This window comes from Takifugu rubripes, unplaced genomic scaffold, assembly GCF_901000725.2.
Source record: "Takifugu rubripes unplaced genomic scaffold, fTakRub1.2, whole genome shotgun sequence".
Taxonomy (NCBI): Eukaryota; Metazoa; Chordata; class Actinopteri; order Tetraodontiformes; family Tetraodontidae; genus Takifugu; species Takifugu rubripes.
Window position 1 is genome coordinate 32,501 of NW_021821571.1, and position 11,659 is coordinate 44,159.

The 11,659-nt window shown below is 44.4% G+C and overlaps 1 long non-coding RNA gene across 4 annotated transcripts; it reads right to left on the minus strand.

Annotated features, from left to right (window-relative positions):
* Window positions 1–502: 502 nt before the first annotated feature.
* On the minus strand, window positions 503–4,035 carry LOC105418918 (uncharacterized). 4 transcript variants are annotated; one of them, XR_003887113.1, is made up of 14 exons: window positions 3,783–4,035; window positions 3,623–3,689; window positions 3,352–3,516; window positions 3,047–3,172; window positions 2,696–2,767; window positions 2,483–2,588; window positions 2,100–2,257; window positions 1,966–2,020; window positions 1,762–1,889; window positions 1,589–1,686; window positions 1,312–1,451; window positions 1,081–1,224; window positions 928–996; window positions 503–843 (listed from the first exon to the last, which is right to left on the minus strand). It is a non-coding gene; the product is annotated as an uncharacterized lncRNA (long non-coding RNA). The 4 variants fall into 4 exon arrangements; XR_003887115.1 differs by having other exon boundaries at window positions 1,312–1,481; XR_003887114.1 differs by having other exon boundaries at window positions 1,312–1,519.
* Between the last annotated feature and the right edge of the window lie 7,624 nt (window positions 4,036–11,659).

An 11,659-nucleotide genomic window follows, 5' to 3' on the forward strand; every position in this document is an offset into this window, starting at 1 on the left:
GCCCCGAGCCTCCGAATCCCAGCCGTCATGTCTGGCCCCGCCATGATGGCAGGAACCGTGCTCCGGATGCAGAACACCGCAACGGACGTGACGGGGGACCGTACCGGAGCCGGGAACATCGCAGCTACGCCTCGGTTACGAGGATGAGTAGCAGACGGGATGACTATGCCCCGCAACAACGCTTCCAGAAGCGAGGCTTCCAGCCGCAATTTTTTGAACCGCGGGGACGTTACTCGGCCCCGCACAATTACCATAAAAATCGCAACGCGCGTTCATATAACAGGGGGAACGCTGCAATGCGACAAAACACAATTAATCGGACAACCATTAACAAAAATAAGCCTAAATCTGATGACCCAGATTTTGGTCTTAAAATTCGAACCATGTTTAAAATAATTAAAATTACCCATCATCTTAAAATCACTTTGGCTGAACAGTCCCCTCCCACCATCAGAAAACTGTCCATAAACCTGGCAAACACAATAAAACCTGCAAACCCTAATCAGAGAACAAGTCTTTTATTAGAGGGGAATGCCAGGAACTGGGAGGCAACCACCATGATGATCCTCCGGGATCATTACATGTATGAACTGGAGTTGGAGCTGGGGGCGCTCACCCAGTTGTCACTCCAGGGATGGGAGGGACCTTTCCAGATTGCCTCCATTTGGGCAAAACGGAACCTGGGCAAACGGCTCCATGGGGAGACTCTGGAGCAGGCACAGGCACACATCGTTGCCAGAATGGGAGGTGAGGGGACAATCGGTCCTGCGCCGCCGTCACCCTCTCTCTCCTCCCCTCCTCCTCCTGCTGCAGATCCACCTGCTTTACAGATGGCCAATGTCACTGAAACAACACCAGTGGACAAACATACAGTTACAGTTGAGGTGCATCAACCACCAAAACAATTGGAATTGGCTCCCACATCACCTGCTCCACCCAGGTCCATTCAAAAGGTGTCAGTGGCCACGGAAACGGAGGAATCAGGAGGATGGTCACCTATAAGAGAGGAAAATCTCTTAGACATCCCAGCCCAAAATAACCCACCACAGCCACAGAGAACCCCCCGTTCAGCCCACCTACCTACTACGGTAACCTCCTCCCCTAAGCTAAACCCCTGCTGCGTGGTGGAGACGGACTCCATCTTGGATGCTCCGATAGAAACGGACCTGCTCATTGACCTGAGCGAGCAGGAATTGGTCCCTTTGCCCTCACCAGTGGAGGGTACTGGACAGATGGCCAGGAGACTCAGGTCAGCGGTGCAAAGTCAGCTCAGAATGGCTGCACAAAAAACCCCCCAACAACCTTACTCACCTGAACCGGAGACACGCAGAGCCACCAGACACATCCACACAAATAACAAAATGCAGGATTGGGGTCTGAGTGTCACTAAAAAGTGGCTCATTCTGGGGGATTCCAACCTGAGCAGATTCCCCCCATTCACAAATGACCAACTGCAGGTGGAGAGTTATCCAGGAGCAAACCTCAGACACGCAGAGGAGATCATAAAAAAGGCCACAGTCTACACAGAGGTGGAGCATGTCATCTTGGCCTTTGGCCTTAACAATCGCTCTCAGAAGGAAAGACTCACCTTGTCTGCCCAAATGAGAGCGGCGGTCGAAACGGCAGATGAGCGCTTTCCCAGCGCGGGGATCTGGGTGCCGCTGGTTAACTTTTCCAGTCTCCTCCCTGTAAAAGAACAAAGGAACCTTAAATTTCTAAATTCGCAAATTAGGAAAAACTGTCTCTTCATCCCTCTTTTACCTTCCCATCTCTTCTCAACGCTCAATGACCATGTCCATTGGACGAGGGCCACAGCCAGAAACATGCTCCAGCATTGGTTGGACCATGTAAACTGCCTGACCCCATAAGCCTGCCTCTTCAGGAGGGGTCTAAAAACGTCATTGTTTTGGCTAAGAAATTTAAATTAACAAAACCACAATTCAAATTATTAAATAGGGGACTCACATTTATCCCAACACAAGGGACAAATAAGGATCTCCTGGAGCAGGCTAGATGGGACCTGCAGCAATACCACAGGAGACTTAAATTGGCATCCCATTTTCAAAATAGCGGGATGGATGGTGATTCTGAGCCCCCACCGTTCACTCCCAGGTCCACTTGGACTCCGTCCATGGACGCACTGCCCCCGGAAGTCCAGACGCTGATCACAGCGGACAAACAATATTTTGACCATAAATTCCGACCCTGCAGGGTGATGCCTAACCTTAGCCATGAGGAGGCCACAGCCCTGCAGGAGCTGAGACAAAATAGCAATATTATTATAAAGCCGGCGGATAAGGGCAGCGCAGTGGTGATTATGGACAGGGAACAATACCTGTGGGAAGGCAGGAGACAATTAGAAGATTTGAATTATTACAAACAATTGGACAAACCTATCTATCTGGAAACAGCTAAATTGGTGGAGCAGATTATCAACAAATTATTAGAGAAAAAATTTATAAACAAGAAACAACATAAATACCTGATGGGGAATCCACAACCCAGGGCCAGACTTTTTTATCTGCTCCCTAAAATCCATAAGGATCCGGCCAAGTGGAGCAGGCCGCACATCATTCCTCCGGGCCGCCCTATTGTGAGTGATTGTGACAGTGAAACTTACCACACGGCGGAGTACATTGATTACTTCTTAAATCCCCTCTCATGCAGACACCCCTCATACATTCAGGATACTTACGACTTCATCCAAAAAGTCTCCAAATTGCACGTTCCCTCCAATTCATTTTTATTCACCCTGGACATTGACAGCCTGTACACAAATATTGACATAAATGAAGGCATCCAGGCGGTGAAAAACATTTTTTCTAAATTCCCAAATAAAAAACGACCGGAAAAGGAGCTTCTCCAACTCCTTGATATTAATTTGAGACGAAACGATTTTCAATTTGATAACAAATTTTATCTACAAATTAAGGGAACGGCAATGGGCAAAAAATTTGCACCAGCCTACGCCAACATTTTTATGGCTGAGTGGGAGACATCAGCGTTGGCGGCTTGTGGAAAAAAGCCCTTATATTATTTTAGGTACCTGGATGACATTTGGGGTGTTTGGCACCACACACAGGAGGAGTTTGGGGAATTCCTCAATTCACTCAACCGGCACAATCCATCCATCACACTTAAGTCCACCATAAACAGTGTGTCGGTGGACTTCCTGGACACAACCACATTTAAAGGGGAGAAATTTAACGCCACGAACAACCTTGATATAAAGGTGTTCTTTAAGGAAACTGACTCCCATGCACTACTGCACAGGAGCAGTTTCCACCCTAAACACATTTTAAAGGCCTGCTAAAATCTCAACTATTGAGATTCCACAGGATATGTATGCACCGGGGAGATTTCTTGGAGGCCACCAGGACACTGTTCCGGGCTCTCTCCACCAGAGGATACTCGAGATCCTTCAGGAGACAGGCTCTCAGAGAGTTCCTCGAGACAAAGCCGGTCCACGTGTCCTCTGTAGTTCCCCTGGTGGCGACATATTCCTTTCCGGCCACCCTATTGGTGAAAAACATCAAAAACAATTTTTTTAAAATCCTGAGCAACCACTCCACCTTCTCGGACTGCAGAATCATCGCGGCATATAGAAAAAACAAAAACTTACGGGACCTGCTGGTCAAGGCCAAAATAAGGCCTCTTCCGACGGCAGCGTCCCGAAGCCGCGGTGAATTCTACAAACACAGAGTGTGGATACGGAGCCAGGTACACAAAGATGTTTTAAGGGGGAAACCCATGGGAGTCCCCACACAAGAAATTGTGTTTACCTGATCACTTGCGGGGTGTGTGGCATTCAGTATGTTGGGGAGACCAAAAACACCCTCCTCCTGCGGTTTACCCAACATAGATATAACATACTTAGAAAAAAGGAAACCCACACCCCGCTAGTGAATCATTTTCTAAACCACGGATGGCCGTCGCTTCAAGCCACGGTCATTGAACATGACCCCATGTGGTCCACGGTCCAGCGGATCCGGGCTGAACGGCGCTGGATCCTAAACTTGGGCACACAAATTCCGGGGGGCCTTGAACCTAAAAATGAGCCGATCCTGGCCTGACATAAGTGATGGCCCGTGCACGGAACTCTGACGCCGCTTCGCGGCGCCGGAGTTCCTAACCTCAAAAACCTAACCCTAACCCCTAACCCTAACCCCTAACCCTAACCAACTCTACACCCTTAACCCCTAACCCTACACTACCCTAACCCTAACCCTAACCCTCTAAACCACTAACCCTAACCCTCTAACCCATAACCCACCCTAACCCTAATCCCTAACCCGCATCAACCCTAACCCTCAACCCTAACCCCTACCAAACCCTACACCCCTAACCCTAACCCTAACCTCTAACCTCTAACCCTAACCCTAACCCTAAACCCTAACCGAACCTAACCCCTAACCCTAACACCTACCCTAACCCTCTACCCTAACCTCAACCCCTATAACCCTAACCCTACCCTAACCCTACACCCTAACTAACCCTAACCCTAACACTAACCTACCCTAACCTCTAGTCCCCCTACACCCTAAACCCTAACCTAACCTAACCCTCTAACCCTAACCTAACCCTAACCCTAACCCTAACCCTCTAACCCTAACCCTAACCCTAACCTAACCCTAACCCTAACCCTAACCCTAACCCTAACCCTCTAACCCTAACCCTAACCCTAACCCTAACCCTAACCCTCTAACCCTAACCCTAACCCTAACCCCTAACCCTAACCCCTAACCCTAACCCTCTAACCCTAACCCTAACCGTAACCCTAACCCTAACCCTCTAACCCTAACCCTAACCCTAACCCTAACCCTAACCCTAACCCAACCCTAACCCTAACCCTAACCCTAACCCTAACCCTACCCTAACCCTAACCCTAACCCTAACCCTAACCCTAACCTCTAACCCTAACCCTAACCCTAACCCTACCCCTAACCTAACCCTAACCCTAACCCTAACCCTAACCCCTAACCCTAACCCTAACCCCAACCCCTAACCCTAACCCTAACCCCAACCCCTAACCCCAACCCTAACCCCAACCCCTACCCTAACCCTAACCCCAACCCTAACCCCTAACCCTAACCCCTAACCCTAACCCCAACCCCTAACCCCAACCCCTAACCCCAAACCCCTAACCCTAACCCCAAGCCCTAACCCTAACCCCAACCCCTAACCCCAACCCTAACCCTAACCCCTAACCCTAACCCTAACCTAACCCCTAATCCTACCCTAACCCTAAATCCTAACCCAAAGATTAAATATTACATCTGATATCAAACTAATTTAATTTGGCATTTAGGGGGTTAAAATGGTAGGGTGAAAAAATGAAAAAAAGAAAAAACATCGCGTATATAGTGTTTTTTTAAAAAAAGCGATGCCACAGCAGGCACTATATAAGGGACGCGAGTTCGCAAAAAGGGACCATTTGCTTTTCAACCAGCGTATGGAACACATCGTCCACAGCCAATACAGCGAGCCAGCTTTTGGTTATTTAGTGTGCCCTACCTGAAGAAGACCCATAGGGGGTCGAAACGTCGTTTTTTGGCACACTCTTCCTTAGTTATTAATACATTTATTGATTTTTGGTTTTATTTTACTTACCTTTTAAGAAAAGGGAGAAATTAAAAGAAAAAAGAAAAAAATACTTACCCTTAAAAAAAATAAAAAAAAACAAAATAAACAAAAAAAAACCATTAAATACTTACCTTTTTCCTTTCCTATTTTTTGGAAAGCGCTTTTATTTCAAAAAACTTTCTAAAATAAATAACTTTCCTATTTTTTGGAAAGCACTTTTAGTTCAAAAAACTTTCTAAAATAAATAACTTACCTTGATTTATGGAGCCGGGTTGGACGGAGGTGCGCTATGGCAGGGGTCGCCAGCGTGCCCATCGTCAAACAACAAGGATTTCAGGGTTATGGGAGGTCGGTTGGGAGGAAGGACCGTGCTTTCCCTGTCTCGTATGGGAGGCAGGGTACATTCCCCTACCCTAACCCTAACCCTAACCCCCCTAACCCTAAACCCTAACCCTACATAACCCTAACCCTAACCCTAACCCTAACCCTAACCCTAACCTAACCCTAACCCTAACCCTAACCCTACCCTAAACCCTAACCCTAACCCCTAACCCTAACCTAACCCAACCTAACCCTAACCCCCTAAACCCTAACCCTAACCCTAAACCCTAACCCTAACCCTAACCCCTAACCCTAACCCTAACCCTCTAACCCTAACCCTAACCCTAACCTAACCCTAACCCTAACCCTAACCCCTAACCCTAACCCTAACCTAACCCTACCCTCTACACCCTAACCCCTAACCCTACACCTAACCTAACCCTAACCCTCTAACCCTAACCTAACCCTAACCCTCTAACCCTAACCCCTAACCCTAACCCTAACCCTCTAACCCTAACCAACCTAACCCTAACCCTCTAACCCTAACCCTAAACCCTAACCCTAACCCTCTAACCCTAACCCTAACCCTAACCCAACCCTAACCCTAACCCTAACCCTAACCCTAACATAATAACAATTTTTTGATCAGCTAGCCTGAGGAAGGCCAACAAAGGCCGAAACGTTGCGCAGCTGATCACAGCTAAGGCCAGAGAGCCTAATTTTTGGAACCCCCACCACCTTAGGGTGGTGAATAACTTTGATGGTGGGAGTCTCTGCCTGGGACCCCCTTGATGGACAGTGCATTGCTTTCCCCGGAAAGCCTAACCTTACTTTAACCTAACCCTAACCCCTAAACCCTAACCCTAACCCTCTAACCCTAACCCTAACCCTAACCCTAAAATGGCAGGGTGAAAAAATGAAAAAGAAAAAAACATCGCGTATATCGTGTTTTTTACAAAAAGCGATGCCACAGCAGGCACTATATAAGGGACGCGAGTTCGCAAAAAGGGACCATTTGCTTTTCAACCAGCGTATGGAACACATCGTCCACAGCCAATACAGCGAGCCAGCTTCTGGTTATTTAGTGTGCCCTACCTGAAGAAGACCCATAGGGGGTCGAAATGTCGTTTTTTGGCACACTCTTCCTTAGTTATTTAATACATTTATTGAATTTTGGTTTTATTTTATTTTACTTACCTTTTAAGAAAAAGGGGGAAATCAAAAAGAAAGAAAAAAAATACTTACCCCTTAAAAAATATTAAAATACTTACCTTTTTCCTTTCCTATTTTTTGGAAAGCGCTTTTATTTCAAAAAAAACTTTCTAAAATAAATAACTTTCCTATTTTTGGAAAGCACTTTTAGTTCAAAAAACTTTCTAAAATAAATAATTTACCTTGATTTATGGAGCCGGGTTGGACGGAGGTGCGCTATGGCAGGGGTCGCCAGCGTGCCCATCGTCAACAACAAGGATTTCAGGGTTATGGGAGGTCGGTTGGGAGGAAGGACCGTGCTTTCCCTGTCTCGTATGGGAGGCAGGGTACATTCCCCTACCCTAACCCCTAACCCTAACCCTAAACCCTAACCTAACCCTAACCCTCTAACCCTAACCTAACCCTAACCCTAACCCTAACCCACCCTAACCCTATCCTAACCCTAAAACCCAACCCCTAACCCAACCCACCCTCCCCACACACATACACACACACACACACATACACCCACACCTATCCTGCCTCTTATACCCTGTCCTCCTCTCCTTTCTGGTATGGATCATGTTAGCAAGTGGGAGGTGGAATGGGGACTAACATGCGTCGGCCAGTGCCATGCCTGGGACTCTCGTGAGATCTATGCTGACGATGGTCGGGGTAGTGAGAGTCCTTGAGTGTATACGTCATTCACCTAACCCGAACCCTAACCCTAACCCAAACCTAAACCTAACCCTAACCCCCTAACCCTAACCCTAACCCCAACCCTCTCTCACTCATTCTCACACTCTCTCACACACAGACACACACACATGCACATTAGACCTTTCAAAATACTACGTTAAAAAACATTACGTGCGCACGCACGTGCCTACTGAACTCAGTCACTTACACACTCACTCAATCTCACACTCTCTCACTTAATCTCACACTCACTCACACACAGACACACACACATGCACATTAGACCTTTCCAATATTACGTTAAAAAAAAAACATTACGTTTGAGTGTGCAAGCATGTGCGCTATGCAAAACATTTACTACCACACAGTCACTTCCTGTCTTCTAAGGCAGAAAGCCACTTCTGTTTGTAGTTGTATATCGGCCCCCTGCTGGGCCACACTCAGAGTTCCTGTCTGAGTTCTCTGATTTCTTATCTGACTTGGTCCTTAGAACAAGTCATTATCATTGGAGACTTAAATATCCTTATGGACGTTATAAATGACAGCTTTAGAAATGGCTTCATTTCATTACTTGAGTCAGTTGGTTTCCTCCAGCAGATAAACCAACCAACTCATAGCTTTAACCACACCCCAGATCTAGTCCTGACTTATGGTGTTGAGGTAGAACATGTGTCAGTGTTCCCTCAGAACCCCCTCCTGTCAGACCATTCTTTGATCACTTTTACATTTATGATTAAGGATTCTTCTATGCTCAGAACAAAGTCTTACTATAGCAGATGTCTTTCAGATAATGCTGTAGCTAAGTTTAAGGAAGTGATCCCTGTGCTGATCCCAGGACCACCGTGTGTTCCCCAGGGATCAATCATTATAATCTTAGCCCTGCTGAGGTTGACTCTATTGCTGAAGGTGCAGCAACCTCACTGAGAATCACGCTTGATTTCTGTTGCCCCCCTGAAAAAGAAAATAGTAAATCAGAGGAGGTGTGCCCCCTGGTATAATTCACATATCAGGACCCTCAAGCAGAAAGTGCGAAGACTGGAAAGGAAGTGGCATTCTTGTAAAACAGACAGCTACCATGTAGCCTGGAAAGACTGTCTATTAGTTACAAAAGGCCCTTCGCAAGGTTAGAACAGCTTATTTTTCTTCTTTGATTGAGGAAAATAAGAACAACCCCAGGTTTCTTTTCAGCACTGTGGCCAAATTAACTAAGAGTCACAGTGTTTTAGATCCACGTATCCCTTCTTCCCTTAGTAGTGAAGACTTCATGAGCTTCTTCACTGATAAAGTTCTAGCTATCAGAGAGAAAGCTAACCAGGCCATCCCAACAACTGGACCATCACCAGATGTGCTGACTGTGGGAACATACAGGTTCTCCAACGAGCCCTTAAGCTCCTTCAGCCCTATATATTTTTCTGAGGCGTCATCGCTAATTCAGAAATCCAAGACCACCACGTGTCCTTTAGATCCCATCCCAACACACCTGTTGAAGGATATTTTACCATTGATAGGCAGTTCTATCCTGGACCAGATCAATGGTTCTTTAGTGACAGGTTATGGACCCCGGTCCTACAAGGTGGCAGTGATTAAGCCGTTGCTTAAAAAACCATCACTGGATCCTGACGTATTAGCAAGCTATAGTTTCTTCGCCACCACTCAGGCACCACACAAAACAGTACAGACAAAAGTTTACGTCAAACCCACAGACACTCACGCCTTCTCCCTAAATCCAGTTACCACCCAAAAGATACTTTCAAAGCCATAGTCAAATCTCATAATTCGGTTTTACCGCCTCTGATCCACTTTGACCGACTTCCATAAAGCCACCAGTACACTCTTCCACAGCTTCTTCCATAAGGCTAATCAATTAATTTATACATTACATATACATATACATACACATTACCTATACATATTTTGTAAAATTTACAAAAAAATGTTACACGTATTGTGTTTTCACATGTAAAGGACCAGACAAGACTTTCAGAAAATGAGTTTTCGTAAATGATTCATTTTAATGATTCTTTATCTATGGAAAGATGTAGTTATATCACTCAATGTTTTTTTTGGGTACATTTGACACTTTCCACAATTCAGTCTCAGGTATACATAGAATTATAATTATTATCTGATATCATTTACACAGATGCTATAGTTATGTGCTTTGAGTTTATTTCACCACACATTATTGAAATGGAAGAATTATGCATGCAATTTGTACCAACAATGTTAAAGAAGTCAACATTATGATAATTGTTACAAAATATTAATTTTAAAAAAAATATTATTACAACCACTTAGTCATATTAGTGAAGATGAACTGTTTATTTCCAAAAAAAACCAAAACAATATATTGCCAATATATTAATGTGATCTAATCTATTTTATTCCTAGATAAAACTCTAAATAATGATTTAGGGTAATACCAGCCCCACGGTGTGATAAAAGCTCAAAGATGAACAACGTCAGTCTTCTGGCCAAAGAACCCATGTGATGGCTTTGCTCTTTATTTCACTTATGTGCTGTCTATAATGCGTTAGCTTTTGATGACTTATTGTGAGAATGTTTTGGATGACAGGAAGCTTTGTAATTGTGCTTTAACCTTAAAGTGATATAAAAAGAGCTCTGCACTCTACTAGATGTACAGAAAGGGTTAGGGTTTTGCTTGTGAACTGCACACTAATATCTATAGCTGGAACTCATTATCATTGTGTTTTTGCAAAGAAATGGAAGAAACATTGTAATCTGATTTTACACAAGATCAGAAATCAGCTTGATGGTCAGATGCACGAGTCTCTAATTTGGGAACCCTAAATTAATCAGACATGCTGCAACGATGAACATATGCTGTATTGAATGGTTGGAAAAATGAACTTTTATTTCAGTAGTTATTGAATAACATTTAATATTTTGCCAATTAGTGCACTTTCGTACTCTGCATTACTATGATTTTACTTTTCCATCACCATGATTTTAATTTAACTGTATAATGCATCAACAAAAATTTCAATTTCAGGATTTCTTTCTTTTTTTAGTTTGATACATCACTCTTGCACTTGCACTAACCCTAACCCTAACCCTAAACCCATATATGTTTAATAGGAAGAATCAACAGTTCAGTGAGGAAAAGCACTACTGTACCATCCCTTAAGCTAAAAAAAAAAAAATTTGTGTAAACACCAAGATTTCCCATGCAATTCAATAATATGTCCTGTAAAAGCCATCACTGTTTGAGTTTCTTTCTCTAAAGTATGTCACATGTAATGCAAAACACCATCTGTGTCACAAAATCTACAAATACATTAAGCATTATATATAAATGATCCTAAGGCGGGATTAATGAAGGCCTTATGTTGTATTCCTACAATTTAAAAAATCCAATAGACTAAAAGCAATTTTTTAAAATGAATGACTATGTTTTACTGTACTGCCCAACTAATCTAATTAACATTCCAATTAGAACATCCCCAGGTGTACCAGGTGTACCCGGTGTACCAGGTGTACCAGATGTACCCGGTGTACCCGGTGTACCAGGTGCTGTCTAACCCTTCTTTGTGATGTATATTTTGTGGGAGCTCATGGCGATGGTGGTGTCTTCAGCGAATTGGTGGATCCTACTTGGCTTCCGCTCCCTGCAGTTCCTTGTCCACACCACTAGACCCCAACAAAGATAGAGAGAAGATAAGAAATAGAAACCTATATTGGGTATAAACTTAAGCAGACGCTATATATCGGGGTACAGACATTGTGATTTTTGTCAATATCTCGTATGCTATTTATAGATATTCTGTCATTGTTTACACTGCTTCAGTATAAATTAAAGCCACGATGCTTGATCAGAGCTTCCACTACTTCCTACTGAGCCATT